We start from the raw sequence: 24,363 nt of genomic DNA, 5'->3' as shown, positions 1-24,363 counted from the left end.
CTAAATAATCGCCTGTATATAACAACAAAGCAAATAATACAGAATAGTAAAAATGGTAAACACTTATTTTCATATTTCATTTTAAAATAATATGTGTATGCAATTATTATATATTAGACTATTTTTTGGCCTGGTATATCTGTGTCCTAGATTGGCTCTCTAAAAAAGTTGGTCACCTTAGTGTACCTGTCACTGTCTTTCATAGATCCTAACATAGATATATTCAGTTCTGAAATGTTTAACACTTATTAGATAGGTTAGGTATTTATATTGTTTGCTGTTCTCTTGAAACAGTTTAATTTAAAGGCTTCCAGGGGAAATATGTACGCATGTATTTTGTGTGTCTGAATGAAACAATGGTAGGTTAATTGAAGATAAGCGCGATTAAACTAGCCATTAAATATGTGGATGAAGTAATTGTCAAGAAAGTTAAAAATTAAGTTTTATTGATTTTTAAAACCTAACTTCAGATATTTTATGGCATATTCTCTTTTTTAGTGAAAATACCTGAATGAGCCCCTTCTTGGCTTCTAAAAAAATATTTGAGGTAGGAGAACTGTACTTGATTTCTTCTACCTGACTACCTTACACCTTTTCCTCTGTCTTATGAGATTTTGATTTTGAACTAAAGCAACAGGTAAAAGTGACCTTTTGGATAACCATTGCTAATCAGATGTCTCCTCATATTCTACATAGTACCTGGGACTAGGTCAGTTTTACACCTAGTGCCCCACAAGATGTGTTTTAGCAGGCTCTGAGATTTCAATATCCCCAGATTACCCCAATAGATGCCTTAAAATCTAGTTAGATATTTATTTCTGTGCATTTAGCATTGCATTGTCTGAGTTTCTTTTTTTTTTTTTTTTTTTTTTTTTTTTTTTTTTTTTTGAGACGGAGTCTAGGTCTGTTGCCCAAGCTGGAGTGCAGTGGCAGGATCTTGACTCACTGCAAGCTCCACCTCCCGGGTTCACGCCCATTCTCCTGCCTCAGCCTCCAGAGTAGCTGGAACTACAGGTGCCCGCCACCACGCCTGGCTAATTTTTGTATTTTTAGTAGAGACAGGGTTTCACCGTGTTAGCCAGGATGGTCTCAATCTCCTGACCTCGTGATCTGCCCGCCTCGGCCTCCCAAAGTGCTGGGATTACAGGCGTGAGCCACTGCACCCAGCCGGCGAGTTTCTCTTTTTAAAAAGAAACACTGCTGGCATAAGATAATTATTTAGCACTTTAGAATGAATGACAATCAAATGTTTTACTATCCATTGTAGCAACTGGAGCACTGGTCATGGGGGCATAAGAATAATACTAAAAACTGGAGGAAGAAGAGAATGGGAAATCAAATATAACAGACAAACTTTATAGTTTTGTCTAAACCAGTAATTATTATATCTCTATCGCCCTTGGCAAGTTTCCCCTTACTTAGGAATAATATAAACAACTCTCTGGACGGTGGAATAGGTAACCATAGGTAAGTATTTGAGAACCAGCTAGATTTGTGCAACAGAGAGACCGTGGTATATCCTTTCTTCTTTCCTGGCTTCTCTTCTAAAAACTTAGTTTCTGTTAATAAAATGGGTTCTGATGAAAGATGTAGACTCTCTTGCTCCAGAAATATAGAAATTTAGGTAAGAGACCAACATGTAAAGCATCTTTGGGCCTACTTTTACTCGGATCTAGAATTGATTATTTTAAACTGACTTAATTTTTAAACATGTATTATTTATCATGTCCTATGGAGAGAAATCAAATGATATATCAAGACAAAAGAATGTAATAGAAAAAGTACTGAAGTTAGAAGATGTGAATGCTAGACCTGCCTCTGCCCCTTACACATCAAGTTATGTGATCTTGAGCAAATAGCTTAACCTCTCTGATTCCCCTTGTGTAACATGAGAATAACATTGGCCATCCTGCCTACATCATGAGACTGATCAGAGCGCCAAGTATGATAATGTATTAAAAGACTTTGCATACCCTGAGGTGTAATATGCAAATATAACATAGCTATTACATTACTCTTACATGAGTAGTTTACTGTTGACAATGAAATCAGAGGACCCAATTTTTTTCATCTCCCAAAGTATGACTCAGAGTCATAGCAAAGACCAACACGAACATTTTTTAGAAATCACTGAGAGGCCAATCTAGGAAAAAAATTCCCCTCAAAGGAACTGATTTGTATGGAAACTGTTTCAAAGTGACATCCTTGAAGTCTCCTATGGGCAAACAAACTTCTACTTGGACTGAGAAGACAAGGATACCAACAGAAGGTTGTTACTGGTTTTTATTGTTTAAGATTTTCATACATACAAAGATAGTTTTCACTATATCATCATTAATATCCTGTGAAACTTGGATTATGGGAACTACTTTTGTAAAAAGATGGGATTGATAGCTATTTTAGTCCTGTCTGTGAAAAATACTTGCTTTATTTAATTTGCATATGAGTTGAATATAGAAGGAAATTATTTCAGTTTAATACAGCCTTAAAAAAAACTTAATTGCTGTATTCCTAATACTTCCTGTTACTTGATGCCTTTCATCCTCACCACTACCCACCAAGAAAACAAAAAGGCATTCTGGTAACTTCTGCTTCCTAGACATAGGGTTTTCAGTTGGAAACCATTTTTTACTTTATCACTCTTTAGAGTGGCCCTTAACTAATTGAAGACTAATATAGTGCATAGTTTCTGTCTTGGGATATTTCTATACTGAAGTGCCCTACAGAAGGGCAGAAAAGATTGGCTCAGCCTTGATTCCATCATGGTTGATATGGTTTGCCTGTGACCTCACCCAAATCTCATCTTGAATTGTAGCTCCCATAATTTCCATGTGTTGTGGGAGGGACCCAGTGAGAGATAATTAAATCATGGAGGGGGTGTCCCCCATGCTGTACTCATGGTAGTAAATAAGTCACAAGATCTGATGGTTTTATAAGGGGTTTCCCCTTTCACTTCGCTCTCATTCTTTCTTGCCTGCACCATGTAAGATGTGCCTTTTTCCTTCCATCATGATTGTGAGGCCTCCCTATCCATGTGGAACTGTGAGTCTATTAAACCTCTTTTCCTTTCTAAATAACCTAGTCTCTGGTATGTCTTTATCAGCAGCATGAAAACAGACTAATACAGTAAACTGGTACCAGTAGAGTGGGGTGCTCCGGTAAAGATACCCAAAATTCGGTAACAGGGAGAGGTTGAAACAGTTTGGAAGGCTCAGAAGATAGGAAAATGTGGAAAAGTTTGGAACTTCCTAGAGACTTGTTGAATGGCTTTGACCAAAATGCTGATAATGATATAGACAATGAAATCTAGGCTGAGGTGGTCTCAGATGGAGATGAGGAACTTGTTGGGAACTGGAGCAAAGGTGGCTCTTGCTATGTTTTAGCAAAGAGACTAGCGGCATTTTGCCCATGCCCAAGAGAGTTGTGGAACTTTGAACTTGAGGGAGATGATTTAGGATACCTGGTGGAAGAAATTTCTAAGCAGCAAAGCATTCAAGAGGTGACTTGGGTCCTGTTAAAAGCATTCAGTTTTAAAGGGAAACAGCATAAAAGTTCAGAAAATTTGCAGCCTAACTATGCAATAGAAAAGAAAAACCCATTTTTTGAGGAGAAATTCACACTGGCTGCAGAAATTTGCATAAGTGGCAAGAAGACAAATGTTAATCCCCAAGACAATGGGGAAAATGTCTCCAGGGCATGTCAGAGACCTTTGCAGCAGACCCTTCCATCACAGGCCCAGAGGTCTAGGAGGAAAAAATGGTTTCATGGGCTGGGCCCAAGGCCCCCTTGCTATGTATACCCTAGGTACTTGATATCCCGCATCCCAGCTGCTCCAGTCATGGCTAAAAGGAGCTAAGGTACAGCTTGGGCTATGGTTTCAGAGGGTGCAAGCCCCAAGCCTTGGCAGCTTCCACATAGTGTTGAGCCTGCAAATGCACAGAAGTCAAGAACTGGGGTTTGGGAACATCCACATAGATTTCAGAGGATATATGGAAATGCCTGGATGTCCAGGCAGAAGTTTGCTGCAGGGGCAGGGCCCTCATGGAGAGCCTCTGCTAGGGCAGTGTGGAAGGGAAATGTGGGGGCTGGGGGTCAGAGCCCCCACAGAGAGTTCCCACTAGACACTACCTAGTGGAGCTGTGAGAAGAGGGCCAGTGTCTTCTAGACTCCGGAATGGTAGATCCACTGACACCTTGCACCATGCACCTGGAAAGCCACACTCATTGCCAGCCCATGAAAGCAGCTGGGAGGGAGGCTGTACCCTGCAAAGCCACAGAGGCAGAGCTGCCCAAGACCATGGGAACCCACCTCTTGCATCAGCATGACCTAGATGTGAGACATAGAGTAAAAGGAGACCATTTGGGAGCTTTAAGATTTGCCTGCTCTGCTGGATTTCAGACTTGCACAGGGCCTTTAGCTCCTTCGTTTAGGCCAATTTCTTCCATTTGGAATGGGTGTATTTATCCAATGCCTGTACCCCCACTGTATCTAGGAAGTAATTAACTTGCTTTTGATTTTACATGCTCACAGGTGGAAGGGACTTGCCTTGTCTCAGATGAGACTTCGCCCTTTTGAGTTAATGCTGAAATGAGTTAAGACTTTGGGGGATCGTTGGGAAGGCATGATTGGTTTTGAAATATGCAGACATGAGATTTGGCAGGGGCCAGGGTGGACTGATATGGTTTGGCTATGTCCTCACCCAAATCTCAGCTTGAATTGTAGCTCTCATAATTCCCACATGTTGTGGGAGGGACCCCGTGAGAGATAATTGAATCATGGAGGCGGTGTCCCCCATGCTGTCCTCGTGATAGTACATAAATCTTGGGATCCATTGGTTTTATAAGGGGTTTCTCCTTTCACTTTGCTCTCATTCTCTCTTGCCTACTTCCATGTAAGACATGCCTTTTGCCTTCCACCATGATTGTGAGGCCTCCCCAGCCACATGGAATTGTGAGTCCATTAAACTTCTTTTCCTTTATAAATTACCCGGTCTCGAGTATGTCTTTATCAGCAGCATAAAAACAGACTAATACAACGGTAATTCATGTTAGTTTAAATTATAGGAAGTAAGGCTAAAGTCAAATTCACCTGCTCCAAATCTGTGATTACTTAAATATTATCTGTTGACCTTCAATGGAACATAAAGTTTATTCATTAGGTCTTAAAAATTGGACTACCATGGAAATTATAATTATCATAATATTTTCTTCTGTTTCTGGAATGAATTGACATTTTTAGTTTACCTTCCCTAAAGTGTTTTATCAAAAAGTTATTCTATTCAGTAATTCTTGAAAAGTGTTAATAATATCAAAGATAACAATATGGAATAATTGGCCAATATAATTTTATACTCCATTGACATAATCCAAAGCATTGAAAAAATGCATCTCAAAATATGCACCACACTTACTTATGTTCTCAGTATTATGAGGCTATGACAAGCCAATAGACCATTTCATGAAGGCTTAAATTTTCACCAAGAGTAATTTCAGTATGAGAGAACTTTGGTCCTCTCTCATGGGTTTTTTTTTTAATTGCTTTAATGCTTGGGAGGTTTTACCCCATCTTCCATCTCCAGATCATAAAATGATCATCTGTTTGGCTCTTATTCATGTAAAAATTAACACTAACCCTTGTCTTACACCATAGCAGAAAAATTAACTCAAAATGTATCATAGATCTAAATATCAAAGCTAAAATTATAAAAACTCACAGGAAAAAGCATGGGAGAGAATCTTTGTGGTTTTGGAATAAGAAAAGACTCCTCCAGTAGTACGCATAAACACCAATCGAAAAGAAAAATTTGGTTAATGAACTTCATCAAAATCATTCTCTTTAAAAGACACTGTTAAGAAAATTAAAATGCATGAGACATATTGGAAAAAATTTACCAAATGTATAATCAATAAAGGCCTTGTTTTATACCTATGTCATTTCTTCTTTGAGCTTGGTAAACACAAACACAATACTCCAGCAGAATCCACTCTTCTACCTGGCCAGACCATCTGCACCTGGAAATAAGTCATGGCATTCCAGGAATTACTTCTCTTTCTTTGGAACATGCTTCACCGGCATAGATTTTCTGCTTATATTAGCTGTCTATAATCATTTCTTTTAATGCTCTTGGTGGATTCTAAATATTAGTCAATCACTGCAGCAAAAAGAAATCAAATTATTGAAGCTGAGTGATAGGTTTAAGAGGGAGTTCCTTATCCTAGTCTCTTTATATTCAGGAATATAGAAAATATTTTAAATGAAGTCAAAAATATACTCTCACAACTATCAATAATCTGTTCTTGGATCAAACTCTCATCCATGTGAGTTAGAGTATGTTTATAGAATGTTTCTGGTGTTTATTTATTTTCTTAATATGCATGCTGCTTTTCCTTAGGAGAGATTTTTAAAAATCAGTCTACAGGAGTTTTATCTGATCCATCTGCACTGTATTTAATAGAAAGACCTTCAAGTTTCTGACATATGGGAACCCATAATCCCTACTGTTTTCTCATGGTAGTCAGTTTCCTCTTTTTCACATTCCATCTCAGTAGGAGACTGAGAGGGGAATAATTAGATATCTATAGTCACATCATATCTCACTGAAAGTTGGAATCTGGACAGGTATAAATAAGCAGAGCCAGGCAGATTGAGAATCTACATTAGCTCAATTCCAAATCTAAGGAATATAGGTTACATTTCAGCTCTTGCAACCTCATCCACGTCTCCAGCACATTTTCTCCATTCCTTGTGTTGTAATTTTCTTCAACTGCTTCAACTGCTTCAACTGCTTTTTTTTTTAATGTAAGGATGTTCATCATATTATTTTATTTTTAAACTTTTCAGTTTGGGGTTCATGTGCAGGTTTGTTATATAGGTAAACTCATGTCACAGGGGTTTGTTGTACAGATTATTTCATCACCCCAGTACCCAATAGACACTTTTTCTGGTCCTCTCCCTCCTCCCACCATCCATCTTCAAGTAGGCCCCAGTGTCTGTTGTTCCCCTTGTTGTGTCCATGTGTTCTCATAATTTAGCTCCCACTTATAAGTGATAACATGTGATATTTGGTTTTCTGTTCCTGCACTAGTTTGCTAAAGATAATGGCCTCCACCTCCATCCATGTTCCTGCATAGGATATGATCTCATTCTTTTCATGGCTGCATAGTATTCCATGGTATATGTATACCACATTTTCTTTATTCAGCCCACCATTGTTAGGCATCTAGGTTGATTCCATGTCTTTGCTATTGTGAATAGTGTTGCAGTGAACATACATATGCATGTATTTTTATGATAAAATGAATTATATTGCTTTAGGTATACACCCAGTAATAGAATTACCAGGCTGAGTGGTAATTCTGTTTTTAGCTCCTTATGGAATTGTCATACTGCTTTCTATAATGGTTGAACTAATCTACACTCCCACCAACAGAGTATAAGATTCCCTTTTTTCTGTAACTTTGCCAGCATCTGTTATTTTTTGACTTTTTAATAATAGTCATTCTGACTGCTGTGAGATGTATCTCATTGTGGTTTTGATTTACATTTCTTTAATGATCAGTGATATTGAGCTGTATTTCATATGCTTGTTGGCCACATGTATGTCTTCTTTTGAAAAGTGTTCATGTCCTTTGCCCACTTTTTAATGGGGTTGTTTGGTTTTTTTCTTGTAAATTGCTTTAAGTTCCTTATAGATGCTGGATATTTAGACCTTTGTCAGATTCCTATATTTTCTCCCCACTCTGTAGGTTGCCTGTTTACTCTGTTGATAGTTTCTTTTGCTGTGCAGAAGCTCTTAAGTTTAATTAGATCTCGTTTTGCCTTCTTATCCTTTGACTAAGCCAATGCTGAACAACTGTAATTCTAGATGAATCTAACTATCCATCTCTACCCCATCTTAGATTACAGAGCCCTGCTGCAGAAAAACTACATTACCAAATGGCACTATACATTCTTGTTTGCACAATTTACATATACATAAACTTGATCAACTACCTCTTCCATTCTCCAGAGTAACTATTCTAAATCTTTTCCTCTCTCTCTCTACCTAACTTCTTACTTCACATATAAAACTTTACCTTCAGTAGATAACCTCACTTCTTACTTCACATATAAAACAGAAACAAAAACCAGAGAGGTCATCAATAAATCAACTCATTTCAAACATCCTTCCTTCTTGTTTCACAGAAATAAATATCCCTCTGTTTAGGGTTAATTCATTCAGCAGTGCTCTAGATCCCATGTCCATCAATTTCCTTATTGAAATAACTCTAATTATTGCCCTCTTTCTCACCTTCCTCAAATATAGCCAACATTCATTACCTTCACTTCCTCACTTGTATACTTCTCAACCTAGTGCTTGAGAATGTTTCTACTGTTGCCATACCATGAAATGGTTATTTACAAAGCCATACTGACTTCTCTACTGTTGATTATTCCCAGGGCCTTTAAACTCCCTTGATTCATTGAGCTATTTCACAATCTGAGTGTCATATCTGTGACACTACTGTCTCCTGGTTTTACTCCTGTTTCTCTAGCCATTCATGAAACATGTGTTGAAATATATGAAGAGGAGCCCATGTAGGACATCACTTCTGCCTAAATTTTAAGTAGGCTATTTTCCAGTAGTCCATCCTTTGGTCTTTGTCACCACATACTTTATTTCTGAGCACTCTCATCTCTACCTGCAGCTTCAACCAGCAACTGATGACCATGATATTTTTTAATCTTCAGTCTAAGCCTCTCCTAAATTTCATATTCCTCTGCCTACTGGATATCTCCATCTGTTTTTCCCCACAGGCACTTATCTTCAACTTGTCCACTGCCAATCTCTTTCTCCTGCATCCCATGTCTCAGTCAGTGTACTGCCATCATCCAGTTATCTAAGTAATAAACCCAAGACTTATCCTAATGTTGTGAACTTCTGTTTTTTGGTCTCTAATAACATGAAGCTCTATCCGTTCTACCTCTAAAAATTCTCTTGAATCTGCTCTCTTCATCCTAATGCTACCGCTAATTCAGACCCTCATTTTGCCTCCCTTGAAGAACTGCATTAGCCTCCTAATTTGTCTCCCTGCCTTGTGTTTCACTTTTCTTCCACCTTTTGTTTTCCTGGGTCCCAGTGTGATCTTTCAAAACTGCAAATCTGATTATCTTGCGTAAAGTCTTCAATGGCCCCCTAACTGTATCATTCAAAACACAGTTATTTAGCGTTATCAGTCATGAATTATTCCCATCTTAGAGGATCTCTCAAAAGTGTTACTGCAAACAAGGCTTCCAGTTTTGAACCATGTCTTCATACCTACCTGATATCCCAATTATTCTATACCACACTTATGATTTCCTGAATGTGCCATGTTAGTCCCACATCCTAGATCACTCTCCTTCTTTTTTACTTGGCTGACTTGTGTTCATTCATTTACCCAATACCCTTTGCCCCCATCTATAAGTATGGCTATAAGTATATGTATGTAGTAAGTGTCCTGGTTTATCTCTATGAAGTATATTCTAATAGATAGTTCACTTTTTGCTCTCTAGTCCTGATTCTTAACATTTTGAAGGCAGGAACTGTGTTTTTCACATCTATTTACCAAACAAAAATAGTGCCAGATATACAATAAGCATTCAGTGAATGTTTGTTTGTTTATTTATTTATTTATTTATTATTTATTATTTTTTTTTTGAGATGGAGTATTGCTCTGTCATACAGGCTGGAGTGCAGTGATGCGATCTTGGCTCACTGCAACTTCCACCTCCTGGGTTCAAGCAATTTGTCTGCCTCAGCCTCCTGAGTAGCTGGAATTATAGCACTCACCACCATGCCCACTTAATTTTGGTATTTTTAGTAGAGACAGGGTTTCACCCTGTTGGTCAGGCTAGTCTCAAACTCCTGACCTCAAGTGATCCATCTGCCTCAGCCTCCTAAAGTGCTGAGATTACAAGCATAAGCTACAACACCTGGCCTACATTCAGTGAATGTTTATTGAGTGGCCTAAGAATGGCTTATCAAGAAACTGTAAATAAGTTCATTTCATATGCCAGTATTGCCAGATATTGTAATCATACATTATCTTTCAGATCTAGCTTAATGCAATGCATGCTTTATCTTTTTATTTTCCTTTTAAGAATAATTTTTTTACCAAAAACTTATTGTAGAAATGTTCAAACATAAAGTAGAAAGAATAGAATAATGAGTCCACTGATGCCTATCACCCATCCTCATCAGCATCCTGCTACTCTTGTTTCATCTGTTTTCCCACCACTTTTTCCCTAGAGCATTTTAAAATAAATTCTATAAATTATATTATTTTGCCTATAAACAGTTTAGTGTATATCACTAGATAAACACTAACAAAGCACAGTGTATTTCTTGCTTTTATTCTGAATGTATTCTACTTTCTCTTATGCTGTCTATGGACCAATTTAAGCATGGCAATTATAAATTATGACATTTTTTTAAATGTCTGACTACTGATCTTCCTTCAGGCTTTACTCAGGGTTACCCTCGCTTACCAAGTATGTTGACTCTAAATTGTGATAAAATACACATAACAAAATTTACCATTTTAACTATTTTTAAGTGTACAATTCAGTAGTGTTAAGTACAGTCACATTGTGATGCAATCTCCAGAACTCCTTTTTCTCTTTTAAAATTGAAACTTTATGCCTAGTCTTCCTCACTTCCCCCTCCCCCGCCCCAGCACCTGGAAACCATCCTTCTACTTTTGTATCTATGAATTTGACTGTTCTAGTCAAATAGAATTCTAGTCAATGGAATATTCTAGTCAAATTAGGTAGTGGAGTCAAATATTTGAATGACAGATATGATATTTGTCTTATTTTATTTTGTATAGTAGTCTCAAGGTTTACCAATACTGTAGCATTTGTCAGTATTTCCTTCCTTTTTAACACTAAATAACATTCCATTGTATGAATATACCTCATTTTATTAATCCATTCATGAATGAACACATGTGTTGCTTACAACGTTTGGCTATTATGAATATTGCTACTATAAAGATGAATGTATCTATGTCTCTTTGGGACCCTGCTTTCAATTCTTTTGGGGATATAGCCAGAAGTGGAATTGCTGGGTCATATAGTAATCCTATTTTTAATTATTGAGGAACCATCATATTGTTTTCCACAATGGTTGTACCATTTTACATTCTTATTAATAATGTGTGAAGGTTCCAATTTTTCTAAATCCTTGCCAACACTTGTTATTTTCTGGAGGTTTTTGTTTGTTTGTTTGTTTTTTTATAGAAGCCATCCTAACTAATATGGGGTAGGATAAACATTTTTAAAAATGTTATTATATTCCAGTGTCTCCATTAACAAAACAATAATTCCTTTGTATCATCTAATAAAAAAGGGATTTCTAACATGCTCTTCCCAGTCCCCATATCCCTATATTGCCATTTCCTCAAACTAGAAGCTTTGGAGCCACCACTGATTCCGCTCTTATTCTCTTATCTCATATCCAATTCTTTATAAAATCCACATATGTACCCAGAATACTCCCACCCCACTTCTCACCCTTCTAGCCATTTCCACGACCCTGGTCCAAGCTACCACCATCTCTCCTGGATTGTTTCTGCAGCCTTCCAAGAGATCTCCCTGTTTGTTCACTCTTGCCTCTCTTCAATCTGTTCTCAACTTGGCAACCAGCATAATCTTGTCCAAACAAATCTCAGACTGACACTCCTCTGCTCAATGCCTTCCAATGCTTCTCCATCTCACACTCAGTAAAAATCAAAGTCCTTCTACTGGCCTGTGAGGCCCTACATGAGCTGAGTCCATGTTACCTACCTGAACTTATCCCTTATAACTTTCCCTTTTGTTCATTCTCCTCCAGCCACTGACTGCATTCTTGGTGTTCTTGAACACACTACTATTCTCCTACTTCAGGGCCTTTGCCTCAAATTATCTTTCCTCTGAAACCTGCTTGATTTGCTTCCTAAATTCCATGAGATGTCAGCTTCATAAGGAGGCTTTCTCTTAACACCTTTTTAAAAGTGGAAATCAACCCCTCAAGAATTCTCTACTCCCCTCTGCAGCTTTACTTTATCCTGTAAACTTTATCATTATCTAACATAATATATATTTTACTTGTTTATTTTCTGCCCACTGTCATTAAAGTACAAGCTTCAGATGGGCAAGGAATTTTAGATAAAATCCCTGGCATATAATAATGCCCAATAAGTAATTGTGAGTAGAGTTTATATCCCTGTACATATTTTTGTGGTTGCTCCCCAGATCTGCACAACTTAAAAAGCAAAATAAAAGAATGCATATCTTTCCAAAGCAAGAAGACTGGCATAAATTGGACAGATGATGAAAAAAGGAGCTACAAGGATAAAGGAATAGTTCAAACTCAAGAAATATTGCAGTATTTGCTCCCCATCATGCATAACCCTAAAAACATGCAAACCACTCAGATAAAACAGCTATTCAATCCAAGAACCAACTTCCCAATCCAACATCAGTAAGTCAATACAGTTTTTATCAAATATCTTAGCTATTTAATAATCTTTTTAAAGGAAGCAGGGCTTATTAATTTATTATCCTAAGAAAAAAATCTGCTCTTGAAAATGATGTCAGCTGCATCACATTTGGCAAAGAACAAAGACCCAAAGCTGTCAGAAAACACTGGATAAGTAAAGGAGTAAGTTATCAGGCCTTATTTAATTGATTATTTGCATGAAACTACTCATTAATTTAGATCTATTAATAAAGTATGCATAAATAAAGTATGATTATAGCCTGACTTGAATATTGTCAGCTGTTCTAAATCCTATGGGGTAACTTTCTAATCCTATGGGGTAATCAGGGTTAAAAATAATTAACCTGAGCTACTTCAGTTTATTGATACTCAGATGAAAGCAGAAAGAGTGAGCCCAGTTTTCTTCTAAAGATAAAAGATAGAACCACCTCTAAGGCCAAAAGAAAACATGTGTAAATAAAAGTAAAGACAGTAACAAGCTGAAAATAATAAATACAATAGTAATATTATCAACAGATTTTTGTAATGTACTTCCTATGTGCTACACACTGTTCTAAGTTATACATGTATACACTTTACATTTTACACATGAGAAAATTGAGGTCCTAAGAGGTTAAATAGTTTGTCCAAAGCCTCACAAGCCAATACATAGTGGAATCTGGAGTCAAATCCACCTAGACCTTCTGATTCCAGAGTCCTCCTGAACTTTATCATTATGCGTTGCCATTTCTCTTTATAAAGTGAAAAACATGACCAATATACTTAATATACAAAGAGTGCTTACATATCAACTGGAAACTTACAAATACTTTCATAAGAAAATGGGTGAAGGCTATGAAGCATTGCTACTGTGCATTAGTGAAAACCCTGACTCTTCACTAGGCATCCTCTGACACCAGCCCAATGGGGAGAGAAAGAGCTACTTCATTTCTGTCCATTGAGTGTGGAAATCTCGGCTCCCCATTTGGTTTCCAATGACACCCTGCGGGAGGAGAGAGACTCTTTATAGGCCAATGGGAGAGTCAAAGTTCTGGCTTCTACTTGTCCTTCTTTGACACCACCCTTGCAGAAGTTTGAGATCCCTCATTATACCTCATAAGAGTGGAAGCGTAAGCCCCTCAGCCTCTGCTTACATGGGTGGGAGTGAGGGCACTGTTTATCAGTGGCACTTGGCTGGAGTACAGTGGTTATTGCCTAACATTTTCTGTATCAGTAGGCTGTCCCTTTCCTGGTCCTTTTCTACATAATACAGGCTATTGTTGAGAGCTTTTTGTGCATGTTTCTGGGCACTTTTGTGTTCTCAGGTTGCTAGCTTCTTCAGCTCCAAGTCTTGGATATATGAGGCAAAAAGAAAACCCAGGAGACACCATTGTGTTGTTCCTTGGTTCTTGAAGTCCCTAGCTAGCCTGCCTGCTTTCTACCTTTTGGAGTTGCCTTTTGTTCATTTTATATGGGTTTGTAGTTATTTTTAGTGCAAAGAATAGGGAAAATGCATCTACTTCATCCTCCTGGAAGTGAAAAATCTCTCCAATTATATTTTGATTTGCATAATCTTTCTCAAGAATTTTCATCATTACCAAATGGAATGCCAAGCATGAGATTTATTCCTTCATATTTGAAATCTGACCCATGTTTGACCAGAGAGAAATTTAAGGTATGTAAATCATCTTGTTAACGTGCAATCCACCTATTAATCCACCTAGACCCTATTCATTTTGGCTTAAGAACAGAACAGACAATGAAGTTTCAGCCCTATGATTACATTCAGATGTTATATCATGTTCAACATGATAATTCAGCAAACTCGTACAGCACATTAACTAGTTTCTCCTTAATCCTAACTTAGACCAATGTCTAAGATGGTTTAGCAAAGTGTGATCTTCTCATTCTTTGCTTATTCTCATTTTACCCTGCAATCACTTACTATAAGTAATAGTATGCAAGAGTGTTGAGACAGTCAAACAAACGATATATAAAACAGAAAAGGCAGCCATAAAGAACTAAGTTGTAAGAATAACAACAACAATAAAAATCAACCTGACAATGTTTAAGTTTGTAGTGAGATCATCTGTTAAGAAAGGCCTTGCTTGCGGCTTTCCTACTTGTTAATATTTCCATATACACCTATATCAGATACTTTTGGGGGTGTCTACATAAGGGTAGCACTTCCAAAAGTTGTGTTTGTAATTATGTGACCTCTACCCACTGGCATGGTTGCCACTCAGATTATCTTTCCCTATGCTTTGGAATTGGAATGAGAGATAGTGGATCAGTCTTGTACATGAAACTGCTGTAGGATGCAAATTTGAGCTAAGGGAAGTAAAAACTTTCCTGTGGAGAGAGAAAAGCAGAGACTGCAGATGAATAAAAAGCCTTGGAAGTTTTCCATTTTCTAGTTCTAGTCCTTTCCTGAAGCCTGACTGAATTCCCTCTCCCTTTGTTTCCATGAGTAGCTTCGTACTTTCTTATAATTCTTCCCCTACCCTACCTTATGCTTTTGCAAATTAAGCTAGCTTGAATTGGTTTCTGTTACTTGTAACCAAAGAGGTGTTAGTTAATGCCTCACTATTTGTCTGTACCTTCATGCTCAGGCCCATCCTCATTGAGTGCATTTCTAGATTCAAAGTATTAATATATAAGGAACCTCTTATGAAAGTAATGACTAAAAATCAAGCCATGTCCTGATTGTCATCTAGACCCCACCACAGTCTCAATGGAGGCTACATATGGAGATGAACCTCCACATCTGTCCAATAATGATTAGAAGCCTCCCATCTCTGGTGTCAATGGAGTCCAGATGGGGAACCTGGACTTCCACTTCCATCTTGCAGTAATGAGGTCTTATCTCCCCACTCCCTGTGCTGGAGCAAAGTAACAAAAAGCCAGCTAAAACAGAGGGTTTACATAAGATCCAGAGTCTCATAACATAATACGAAAGTGTCCATGTTTTAATCAGAAGCAAATTGTTGTACCAATAACCAGGAAGATCTAAAACTGAAAAAAGACAATTAGTAGACACAAACACTGAGATGTTAGTGATGTTAGAATTTTTTGACAAAGATTTTTAAAGCAATCATAATTAAAATGCTTCAAAAAACACTTATAAACACACTTAGAAGAAATAAAAAAAAATAGAAAGCCTCAGCAGAGAGAGAAAAAAAAATATTAAGAAGAACCAAATAGAAATTTTTGAATTGAAAAATACAACTGAAATTGTAAAAGCTTAATGGCTGAGCACAACAGTATAATTGTGCAAATAGAGGAAAGAGTCAGTGAATTGAGAAAGAGAAAAATAGAAATTACCCAACCAAACCTAAGAGAAAAAATAGGCTTAAAATAAAATGAATAGAGCCTCAGGGACCTGTAAGACTGTAAGACAAGATCTAATATTCACATATCATAGTTTCAGAAGGACAGGAGAATGAATACAGGGCTGAAAAGGAAATCAAAGAAATAATGTCTGAAAGGTTGCCAAATTTGACAGGAGACATAAACCTACAGATCAAAAAGCTGAGCAGACCACTAATAGGATACACCCAAAGAAATTCATGCCAAGATAGCCCAAAATTTTACTTTTTTTTTTTTTTTTTTTTTTTTGAGACAAAGTCTTGCTCTGTTACCCAGGCTGCAGTACAGTGAAACAATCTCAGCTCACTGAAACCTCTGCCTCCCGGGTTCAAGTGATTCTAGTGCCTCAGCCTTCCGAGTAGCTGGGATTACAAGTGCCCACCACCATACCTGGCTAATTTTTGTATTTTAGTAGAGATGAGATTTCGCCATGTTGGCCAGGTTGGTCTTGAACTCCTGACCTCAAGTGATCTGACTGCCTCAGCCTCCCAAAGTGCTGGGATTACAGGCATGAGCCACCATGCCCATCCCCCCAAATTTAACTTCTGAAAATGAAAAAAAATTGTTTTTCCTACAGAGGAAAAACAATTAGAATGATAGTGGATTTCTCATCAAAACCCACAAAGGCCAGATGTAGCACAATATTTTTAATTATTGGAAGAAATTGTCAACCTAGAATCCTATACCCAGTGAAAATAAGGGAGAAGTCAAGAAATGTTCAGATAAAAGAAAACTAAGAGAATTTTTCACCAGAAGACTTACTCTAAAAGAATGACTAATGGAATTTAGCTAAACAGATAGAAAATGATAAAAGAAGGAATATCAGGAAAGAAAGAATATGGTAAACAAAAATACAGGTAGATATAAAATACAGGTAAATATAAATTTTTCTAAATCATATTTGATGGTTGAAGCAAAAATTATAATATTGATGTGGTTCCAAATGCATGTAAAAGACATATTTAAGACCATTATAAATGTGAGAAGGTAAAAGGACATAAAGGGAGGTAAGCTTTGTACTTCACTCAGATTACTAAGTTAACACAGCCAATAGACTGTGATAAGTTACGCATATGTAGTATAATACAGCAACCACTGAAAAAGCTGTTCAAAGAGATATACTAAAAAACACTAAATAAATCAAAATGGAATTGTTGAAAAATGTTCACATTACCCACAGGAAGGCAGGAAAGAGAAAACAAACAAAAAACAAAGAATAAACATTTTTTTTAATGGCAGATTTAAGTCCTAAGACATCAACAATTACACTGAATGTAAATGATCTATATACAACAGTTAAAGACAGATTAATAAAATGAATTTAAAACATTACCCAACAATATGCAGTCACAAGAAACTCATTTCAAATATGACAATGGAGGCAGGCTGAAAGTAATAGAATGGAAGAAGATACATCATGCAAACATTAATAGATGAAAGCAGGAATGGCTATGTTAATATTAGATAAAGTAGATTTTAGAGGAAAGAAAATTATCAAAGAGGGGCATTATATATAATGTTTAAAAGGTCAATCCACTAGAAACACAGCAATCTTGGATGTGTGTGTAAAATCACAGAACTGGCTGGGTGCGGTGGCTCACGCCTGGAATCCCAGCACTTTGGAAGGCTGAGGTGGGTGGATTACTTGAGGTCGCGAGTTTGAGAACAGCCTGATCAATATGGAGAAACCCCATCTCTACTAAAAACACAAAAATTAGCCAGGTGTGGTGGCTCATGCCTGTAATCCCAGCTACTTGGGAGGCTGAGGCAGGAGAATCACTTGAACCCGGGAGGTGGAGGTTGTGGTGAGCCAAGATCGTGTCATTGCACTCCAGCCTGGGCAACAAGAGCAAAACTCCATCTCAAAAAACAAAACAAAACAACAAAAAACTGCAAAATATGTGAAGCAAAAACTGATGAAACAGAAAGGAGAAATAGACAAATTCACAATTGTTTCAATAATTAGATAGAAATAAGCAAGGATATAAAATAATTCACCAAGAATATAAATATCTAACTGGCATTTAAGGAGCACTTCACCCAACAACAGCACAATACACATTATTTTCAAGTGTACGTGGATCATATAACAAGATAGAACATATCCTAGCTATGAAATAAACCTCAACATATTTAAAATAATTTAATCATACAAAGTGTATTATCTGACCACAATGGAATCCAACTAGAAATCAATAGCCAAAGGGTAATACGAAAAAAAAAAACCTAAACATTTGAAAACTAAATAACATACTTCTGAGTAACTCGTGAATCAAAAATATTCTCCAGGGTGGGGCCAAGATGGCCAACTAGAAACAGCGGCATTCGGAGGCTGCCATTGAAAAGAACCATAATAAGCAAGGTATCCAGGTTCTCTCATCAGAACTGACTAGGAGGCTGGTGTGATCCACAGAGAAGAAGGAAGAACAGTGTAGTGCAGCAGCCCACCTGAGAGCCACACAGGGCAGGAGAGCGCCCTCCTACATCCCCAGCCAAGGGAAGTGGTGAGTGAGTGTACTACCCAGCCAGGGAAATCGTGCTTTTTCCACAGAACTGTGGAACCCATAGATTGGAAGATCCCACTCACGAACCCATGCCACCAGGGCCTAGTGTCCCAACCCCAGAGCCGTGAAGATTCTCAACCGCCTCTTAGCTGGAATCTGCTTAAGCCTACAGAATGCCCCAGGGGAGGCATGACCAGCACCACAGCTGTGGCTGCCTGCTGTCTAAGCTGTTTGACTTCCTTGGGGGAGGGGCAGCGGCCGGCACTGGGACTCGCAACTGCCTTACACGCTAAGCTCCCTGGGTGGGGGAAGGGCATCATCCATCTCTATAGCTCCAGGCTGCATTTTTCCTCTGCTGGAGTCAGGGAGGCTGAACAGCTTGGTCCCGAGACATGTTCCTCACAGCCCAACATACCAACTATGGCAGAATGTGGCCAAAGTGCCTCTTCAGGCCTGGCCCTGACCGATCCTTCCTCCTGGGTGGGGCTTCCCTGCAGGAACTGCAGTAACTCCAGCCAGAGGCTCAGGAACCCGGATCTCCCTGGGCCTGAGCCCCTATGGGGAGGGGTGGCCGCAGTCTTTGTAGACCAGCAGACTTAGATTTTCCTCCTTGTAGTTCTGAGGAATCTGGGCAGCCCAGACAAGTGGGTTTCCCCCCAGCGAAGCATACCCCCCCAACCAAGGGACAAAGTGCTTAGTTAAATGGGTCCTGTTCCCCCTGCCACCCAACTGGGTGAGACCCTCCGACGGGGGTTGTCAGATACCCTATACAAAAGCAATACTACTGGCATCAGGCTGGTGCCCCTAGAGGTCAGAGATCCCAGAAGGAGGAGCAGGCACGCTTCTTTGCTATTCTCCAGCCTCCTTGAGTGACATCTCCAGGCCCCGGAGTCAACCAGATGACTAGGGTCTGAAGTGAAATCCCAGCAAACAGCAGCAGCCCTATAGAAAAGGCACCTGACCAATGAAAGAAAAATAAATAGAAAGCAACAACAACAGTATCAACGACAACTAAAAAGCCCCCAGGAAAACCTCCTCCAAGGATCAGCAGCCTCAAAGATCAAAACTAGACAAACTCATGAAGGTGGGAAAGAATTAATGAAAAAACACTGAAAACCCAAAAGGCCAGAGTGCCTCCTCTCCTCCAAATGATCACAATGTCTCTCCAGCAATGGCACAGAACTAGTTGGAGGATGAGACAGACAAATTGACAGAAGTAGGCTTCAGAAGATGGGTAATAAAAAACTACGCTGAGCTAAAGGAGCATGTTCTAACCCAATGCAAAGAAGCTAAGAACCTTGATAAAAGGTTAGAGTAGCTGCTAACTAGAATAATCAGTTCAGAGAGGAGCATAAATGACCTGGTGGAGCTAAAAAACACAGCATGAGAACCTCGTGAAGCATATACAGGTATCAATAGCTGAATCAACCAAGCGGAAGAAAGGATATCAGAGTTTGAAGACCACCTTGCTGAAATAAGGCATGCAGACACGACAAGGGAAAAAAAGAATAAAAAGGAATGAACAAAACCTCCAAGAAATGTGGGACTTCATAAAAAGACCGAGCGTACAATCGATCGGAGTACCTGAAGGAGACAGGAAAAATGGAAACAAGTTGGAAAACACACTTCAGGATATTATCCAGGAGAACTTCCCCAACCTCGCAAGACAGGCCAATATGCAAATTCAGGAAATACAGAGAACATCACTAAGATATTCCATGAGAAGATCAACCCCAAGACATATAATCATCAGATTCTCTAAGGTCAAAATGAAGGAAAAAATGTTAAGGGCAGCCAGAGAGAAAGGCCAGGTCATCTACAAAGGGAAGCCCATCAGACTAACAGTGGCCCTCTCAGCAGAAACTCTACAAGCCAGAAAAGATTGGGGGCCAATATTCAACATTCTTAAGGAAAAAAATTTTCAACCCAGAATTTTGTATCTGGCCAAACTAATCTTCATAAGCAAAGGAAAAATCCTTTCCAGACAAGCAAATACTGAGGGCTTTCATTACCACCAGGGCTGCCTTGCAAGAGCTCCTGAAAGAAGCAGTAAATATGAAAAACAAAAACCAGTACCAGCCACTGCAAAACCACACCAAAATATAAAGACCAATGACACTATGACGAAACTGCATCAATCAGTGCACAAAATAAACAAATAGCATCATGATGACAGGATCAAACTGACACATTACAATACTAACCTTAAATGTAAATGGGCTAAATGCCCCAGTTAAAAGACACAGACTGGCAAATTGGATAAAGAAGAATATACATTCTTCTCTATGCTACAAGTTCCATTGGTGTGCTGTATTCAGGAGACCTGTCTCATGTGCAAAGACACACATAGGCTCAAAATAAAGGGATGGAGAAAAATTTACCAAGCAAATGGAAAGCAAAGAAAAACAAAAAAAAAAGTAGGGGTTGCAATCCTAGTCTCTGACAAAACAGACTTTAAACCAACAAAGTAAAAAAAGACAAGGGTATTACATAATGGTAAAGGGAACAATTCAACAAGAAGAGCTAACTGTTCCAAATATATATGCACCCAATACAGGAGCACCCAGATTCATAAAACAAGTTCTTAGAGACCTACAAAGAGACTTAGACTCCCACACAATAATAGTGGAAGACTTTAACACCCCACTGTCAACATTAGACAGATCAACAAGACAGAAAATTAACAAAGATATTCAGGACTTGAACTCTCAGCTCTGGATCAAGTGGACCTAACAGACATCTACAGAAATCTCCACCCAGATCAACAGAATATACATTCTTCTCTGTGCTACATGGCACTTCTTCTAAAATTGACCACATAATTGGAAGTAAAACACTCCTCAGCAAAAGCAAAAGAACTGAAATCATAGCAAACAGTCTCTCAGACCACAGTGCAATCAAATTAGAACTCAGGATTAAGAAGCTCACTCAAAACCACACAATCACATGGAAATTGACCAATCTGCTCCTGAATGACTCCTGGGTAAATAATGAAATTAAGGCAGAAATCAAGAAGTTATTTGAAACCAATGAGAACTAAGAGACAATGTACCAGAATCTCTGGGACACAGCTAAAGCAGTGTTAAGGGGGAAATGCCCATATCAGAAAGCTAGAAAGATCTCAAATCCACACCCAAACATCACAATTAAAGGAGCTAGAGAGACAAGAGCAAACTAATCCAAAAGCTAGCAGATGACAAGAAATAACTAAGAGCAGAATTGAAGGAGATAGAGACACAAAAAACTCCCCCAAAAATCACTGAATCCAGAAGCTGTTTATTTGAAAAAATTAGCAAAATAGATAGACCACTGGCTAGACTAATAAAGAAGAAGAGAGAAGAATCAAAGAGACACAATAAAAAATAATAAGGGGATATCACCACTGATCCCACAAAAATACAAACTACCATCAGAGAATACTATCAACACCTTGATGCAAATAAACTAGAAAATCTAGAAGAAATGGAGAAATTCCTGGACACATACACCCGCCTAAGACTAAGAAGAAGTTGGATCCCTGAATAGACCAATAGCAAGTTCTGAAATTGAGGCAATAATTAATAGCCCACCAAGCAAAAAAAGCACAGGAGTAGACAGATTCACGGCCGAATTCTACCAGAAGTACAAAGCAGAGCTGGTACCATTCCTTCTCAAACTATTCCAAACAATTGAAAAGGAGGGGCTCCTCCCTAACTCAGTTTATGAAGCCACCATCATCCTGATGGACCAGGATGATGACACACAAAGAAAGAAAACTTCAGACCAATATCCCTGAGGTACATCAATACGAAAATCCTCAATAAAATACTGGCAAACCGAATTTGGCAGCACATCAAAAAAGGTATCCACCATGATGAAGTTGGCTTCATCCCTGGGATGCAAGGCTGGTTCAACATATGCCAATCAATAAACGTAATCCATCACATAAACAGAACCAAAGACAAAAACCACATAATTATTTCAATAGATGCAGAAAAGGCTTCGATAAAATTCAACATCCCTTCACATTAAAAACTCTCAATAAACTAGGTATTGATGGAGTATATCTCAAAATAATGAGAGCTATTTATGACAGACCCACAGCCAATATCATATTGAATGGACAAAAGCTGGAAACATTCCCTTTGAAAACCAGTACAAGACAAGGATGCCCTCTCTCACCACTCCTATTCAACATAGAATTGGAAGCTCTGGCCAGGGCAATTAGGCAAGAAAAAAAAAGTAAAGGGTATTCAAATAGGAAGAGAGGAAGTCAAATTGTCTCTGTTTGCAGATGACATAATTTTATATTTAGAAAACCCCATCATCTCAGTCCCAAAACTCCTTAACTGATAAGCAACTTCAGCAAAGTCTCAGAATACAGAATCAATGTGCAAAAATCCTAAGCATTCCTTTACACCAACATAGACAAGCAGAGAGCCAAATCATGAATCAACTCCCATTCACGATTGCTACAAAGCAATACCTAGGAACACAGCTAACAAGGGATATAAAGGACCTCTTCAAGAACTACAGACCACTGTTCAAGGAAACAAGAGAGGACACAAACAAGTGGAAAAACATTCCATGGATAGGAAGAATCAGTATCATGAAAATGGCAATACTGCTCAAAGTAATTTATAGATTCAACACTTTTCCCATCAAACTACCACTGACATTCTTCACAGATTTAGAAAAAACTACTTTAAATTTCATATGGAATCAAAGAAAACCCTGAATAGCCAAGACAATCCTAAGCAGAAAGAACAAAGCTGGAGGCATCACGCTACCTGACTTCAAACTATAATACAAGGCTACAGTAACCAAAACAGACATGTAGACCAATGCAACAGGACAGAGACCTCAGAAATAATACCACACATCTACAACTATCTGATCTTTGACAAACCTGACAAAAACAAGCAATGGGGAAAGGATTCCCTATTCAATAAGTGGTGCTGGTAAAACTGGCTAGCCATGTTCAGAAAACTGAAACTGGACCCCTTCCTTACACCTTATACAAAAATTAACTGAAGATGGATTAAAGACTTAAATGTAAAACCCCAAACGATGAAAACTCCAGAGGAAAACCTAGGCAATACCATTCAGGACATAGGCATGGGTGAAGACTTCATGACAAAACACCAAAAGCAATTGCAACAGAAGTCAAAATGGACAAATGGGATCTAATTATACTAAAGAGCTTCTGCACAGCAAAAGAAACAAGCATCAGAGTGAACAGGCAACCTACAGAATGGGAGAAAATTTTTGCAATCTACCCATCTGACAAAGGTCTCATATCCAGAATTTACAAGCAACTTAAACATATTTACAAGAAAAAAACAGACGACCCCATCAAAAAGTGGGCAAAGGATATGAAGACACTTCTCAAAAGAAGACATTTATGCAGCCAACAAACATGTAAAAAAGCTCAATGACTGGGTGCGGTGGCTCACACCTGTAATCCCAGCACTTTGGGAGGCCAGGGCAGGTGGATCACGAGGTCAGGATATCGAGACCATCCTGGCCAACATGGTGAAACCCCGTCTCTACTAAAATACAAAAAATTAGCCGGGTGTGGTGGCGCATGCCTGTAGTCCCAGCTACTTGGGAGACTGAGGCAGGGGAATTGCTTGAACTCAGGAGGCAGAGGTTGCAGTAAGCCAAGATCGCACCACTGCACTCCAGCCTGGCAACAGAGCAAATCTCCATCTAAAAACAAAAACAAAAACAAAAAACTCAACGCCACTAATCACACTGATCATCAGAGAAATGTAAATCAAAACCACAATGACATGCCATCTCACATCAGTCAGAATGGCAATTACTAAAAAGTCAAGAAACAATAGATGCTGGGGAGGCTGTAGAGAAATAGGAATGCTTTTACTGTGCTGGTGGGAGTGTATATTAGTTCAACCATTGTGGAAGACAGTATGGTGATTCCTCAAGGATCTAGAACCAGAACTACCATTTGACCCAGCAATACCATTACTGGGTATATACCCAAAGGAATGTAAATCATTCTACTAT

At 38.5% G+C, this 24,363-nt stretch overlaps 1 protein-coding gene across 7 annotated transcripts in view; it reads left to right on the top strand.

Moving 5' to 3' along the window:
* The window catches only part of AGBL3 (AGBL carboxypeptidase 3), a 136,758-nt gene that overhangs the window by 105,018 nt on the left and 7,377 nt on the right, over nt 1-24,363 (top strand). The gene's annotated exons all lie outside the window — the stretch shown is intronic.

This window comes from Macaca thibetana, chromosome 3 (assembly GCF_024542745.1).
Source record: "Macaca thibetana thibetana isolate TM-01 chromosome 3, ASM2454274v1, whole genome shotgun sequence".
Classification (NCBI taxonomy): Eukaryota; Metazoa; Chordata; class Mammalia; order Primates; family Cercopithecidae; genus Macaca; species Macaca thibetana.
This window is presented reverse-complemented; position numbering and strand designations above follow the sequence as displayed.